The sequence below is a fragment of the Cervus canadensis genome, chromosome 1, assembly GCF_019320065.1.
Source record: "Cervus canadensis isolate Bull #8, Minnesota chromosome 1, ASM1932006v1, whole genome shotgun sequence".
NCBI classification, from domain to species: Eukaryota; Metazoa; Chordata; class Mammalia; order Artiodactyla; family Cervidae; genus Cervus; species Cervus canadensis.
In genome coordinates this window covers 17363032-17367539 of record NC_057386.1, presented here as the reverse complement: position 1 = coordinate 17367539, position 4508 = coordinate 17363032, and positions in this window count along the sequence as shown.

Genomic DNA, 4508 nt, shown 5'->3' with positions numbered 1-4508 from the left:
AAATCATGAAACAGGTATTACTGCAACCATCTCTTTCAACAATGGAATAGCTGGTGTTTTCCCAGGTTCTGTAGTAGGGAACTGATTCTTCCCACTCTCTCTCTCTCTCTTTCTCTTCGTTTTGGCCACGTGGCATGGCTTGCCAGATCCTAGTTCCAGGACCAGGGATCAAACCTGCACCCCCTCTAGTGGAGCCCTAACCACTAAACCACTAGGGAATTCCACTTCCCACTCTTTTTAAAAATGGATTTAAATTTTTAAATTATTTGTCAATTATACCTCTTATTGGAAAAAAAAAAGTCACCAAGTAATGAACTGAAAAAAAAAAAACCAACAAAAATTGTATTATATGCAGTTTACATTCAGATAGTACTAAGTGAAATGAAATGGTGATGAAACACAAGGACTAAAAAAAAAAAGAAAGAAACACAAGGACTTATAGCAGTTCCTTGCCCCAGACCAGGTCCTTGCCCACCTTTCTGAGCCAGCTCACTGGGCCTAGGTACCTCTACGGAGCAGGTTTTAGATCAATCTTCTGCTGTTTTTCTCCATTTCTCTTTGCACATCTAGTTCTTATTTATCCATTTTAGACTCTGTCTATCGAATTCCTAGTTGCCACTGGCAAGGAGTTGCCACCCCCAAACTATTCTTGAGACTTAGTTATGTCACTGTCTCCAGATAATTAATAGTGTTTACAGGGAATTCCATGGTGGTCCCGTGGTTAAGACTCAGATCTTTCACTGCCCAGATTCGGTTCAATCCCGGTCATGAAACCATGTGACTCAGATTGGGATTTGAACTCAGTCTTTTAACTGATATCACACACCTCATCTCAGGACTTAATGAAGCTCGGTTTCTTGATGTCATCACAGAAAGAATTCAGTGAGAAACAAAGTGATAGATAAGAAGTGAATTTATTCAGAGAGAAACCCACTCCACAGACAGGGCCATCTCAGAAGGCGTGAGTGGCAGTGGAGTATGGGGTTGTTCAGTTCTTTTTTTTTTTTTTAAATGAAGGATGTGGCATTTATTTTCTTTTTCTTTTTTTTTTTCATTTATTTTTATTAGTTGCGAGGCTTAATTAGCTTTACTAGTATTGTAGTGGTTTTGCCTGCCATTGACATGAATCGCCATGGATTAACATGTGTTCCCCATCCTGATCCCCCTCCTACCACCCCCTCCCCATGCCCATCCCTCTGGGTCTTCCCAGCTGCACCAGCGCTGAGCACTTGTTCCATAGCATCCAACTTGGGCTGAGTGATCTGTTTTCGCCTTGATAGTAATATACTGTTTTCAATGCTATTTCTCTCAGAACATCCCACCCTCGCCTTCTCCCACAGAGTCCCAAATCTGGTTCTGTACATCTGTGTCTCTTTTTTCTAGATGTTTGCATATCTAGGATTATCATTACCATCTTTCTAAATTTCATATATATGCATTAGTATACTGTATTGGTGTTTATCTTTCTGGCTTACTTCACTCTATACAATGTGCTCCAGTTTCATCCATCTCATTAGAACTGATTCAAATGAATTCTTTTTAAATGGCTGAGTAATATTCCATGGTGTATATGTACCATAGCTTCCTTATCCATTCATCTGCTGATGGGCATCTAGGCTGCTTCCATGTCCTGGCTATTATAAACAGGCCTCGTGAATGAACATGTGGGGTACATGTGTCTCTTTCAGATCTGGTTTCCTCGGTATGTATGCCCAGGAGTGGGATTGCTGGGTTATATGGCAGTTCTATTTCCAGTTTTTAAGGAATGTCCACACTGTTCTCCATAGTGGCTGTACTAGTTTGCATTCCCACCAACAGTGTAAGAGGGTTCCCTTTTCTCCACACCCTCTCCAGCATTTATTGCTTGTAGACTTTTGGATAGCAGCCATCCTGACTGGCGTGTAATGATACCTCATTGTGGTTTTGATTTGCATTTTCTCTGATAAATGAGTGATGTTTGGAGCATCTTTTTTCATTGTGTTTGTTAGCCACCTGGTATTGTCATTCTTTGGCAGAAATGTCTGTTTAGTTCTTGGCCCATTTTTTGAATTTGGGTCATTATTTTTCTGGGAATTGAGCGCAGCGAGTTGCTTGTATATTTTCTGAGATTAATCCTTTGTCTATTGCTTTCGTTGCTATTATTTTCTCCCAATCTGAGGCTGTCTTTTTCACCTTATGCATTTATAGATTTCCTTTGTTGTGCAAAGCTCTTTAAGTTTCATTAGGTCCCATTTGTTTAAAAAAGACTTTTTTCCATTATTTTGGGAGGTGGGTCATAGAGGATCCTGCTGTGATTTATGTCGGAGAGTGTTTTGCCTATATTTCCTCTAGGAGTTTTATAGTTTCTGGTCTTACATTTAGATCTTTAATCCATTTTGAGTTTATTTTTGTGTATGGTGTTAGAAAGTGTTCTAGTTTCATTCTTTTACAAGTGGTTGACCAGTTTTCCCAGCACCACTTGTTAAAGAGGTTGTCTTTTTTCCACTGTATATTCTTGCTTCCTTTGCCGAAGATAAGGTGTCCATAGGTATGTGGATTTATCTCTGGGCTTTTTATTTTGTTCCATTGATCTATATTTCTGTCTTTGTGTCAGTACCATACTGTCTTGATGACTGTGGCTTTGTAGTCGAGCTTGAGGTCAGGCAGGTTGCTTCCTCCAGTTCCATTCTTCTTTCTCAAATTGCTTTGGCTATTTGAGTTTTTTTTGTATTTCCATACAAATTGTGAAATTATTTGTTCCAGTTCTGTGAAAAATACCATTGGTAGCTTGATAGGGATTGCATTGAATCTATAGATTGCTTTGGGTATTATAGTCATTATCACAATATTGATTCTTCCAATCCATGGACATGGTATATTTCTCCATCTATTTGTGTCCACTTTGATTTCTTTCATCAGTGTTTTATAGTTTTCTATATATAGGTCTTTCGTTTCTTTAGGTAGATATACTCTAGGTACTACTTTAGGTAGGTATACTCTAGGTACTACTCTAGGTTGATATACTCTAGGATACTTTAGGTAGATATACTTATAGGTAGATATAAGTATTTTATTCTTTTTGTTGCAATGGTGAATGATATTGTTTCCTTAATTTCTCCTTCTGTTTCCTCATTGTTAGTGTATAGGAATGCAAGGGATTTCTGTGTGTTAATTTTATATCCTGCAACATTACTGTATTCATTGATTAGCTCTAGTAATTTTCTGGTAGAGTCTTTAGGGTTTTCTATGTAGAAGATCACGTCATCTGCAAACAGTGAGAGTTTTACTTCTTCTTTTCCTATCTGAATTCCTTTTATTTCCTTTTCTGCTCTGATTGCTGTGGCCAATACTTCCAAAACTATGTTGAATAGTAGTGGTGAGAGTGGGCACCCTGAGGTTGTCAGTTCTGTAGGGCTGGGTACTTTGATAGGATAATGAGTGGGAGGAGTATTCCAGCCACTTTGAGGAAGGGGTGGAGATCTCCAGGATCGAGGCCACTGTCTGCTTTCTGACTTTTATGGTCAGCCTTGGGACTGTCATGGGGCCTGTCCGAGTGTCATTTAGCATGCTGAAGTGTTGCAATGAGCATACACTGAGGGTCAAGTTCTAGTGGAAGTCAATTTGCCTGCCATCTTGGGCCTAGTCGGTTCTAACCAGTTTATGTCCTGTCCTCCCACTGTGTCATTCTTTTAAAGATTGTTCCCTGCCCTCTTCCTGTCTTACCCCCATTCCCTCCTTCACTGACCTGGATACAGGTTACAAGCAGGATCCCTGTTCCCTGTTACACCAGTTCTCAAACTCATTCAGGAGGCAGGGTGTTTGTAAAACAGGAGGGACGGGGGCAGGGCACAACCTTTAAAAGAATGACATAGCTCTTGAGGGCTTATTTTGCGAAATGACCACATGTCATTTGACCTGGAGGGGAGTTCATGCCTTTTGAGACATTCTGTCTATGGAATGTGTATCTCTCTAAATAAATCTACTTTTTACCCATCATTTTGCCTTTCACTGAATTCTTTCTGTGATAAACATCAAGAACCTGAGCTTCATTAAGTCCTAGGGCCAGTTTTGTGCTGCTGCTGCTGCTGCTACTAAGTCACTTCAGCCATGTCTGACTCTGTGCGACTCCATAGACGGCAGCCCACAAGGCTCCCCTGTCCCTGGGATTCTCCAGGCAAGAACACTGGAGTGGGTTGCCATTTCCTTCTCCAATGCTTGAAAGTGAAAAGCGAAAGTGAAGTCGCTCAGTCGTGTCCGACTCTTAGAAACCCCGTGGACTGCAGCCTACCAGGCTCCTCCGTCCATGGGATTTTCCAGGAAAGAGTACTGGAGTGGGTTGCCATTTCCTTCTCCACCAGTTATGTGAACTCAACTCAAAGACAGTGGGTTCAAGTCCCAGTGTAGCTTCTGGCTGGGTTCAAGTCCCATCTGAGTTGTGTAGTTTCAGCAGGCAAGAGCAGCCCCAGGGCATGGGGCCATCTTGGAAACTGAGAGCAGCCATGGGAGAAAAACCCCACACAGAGTGTGGG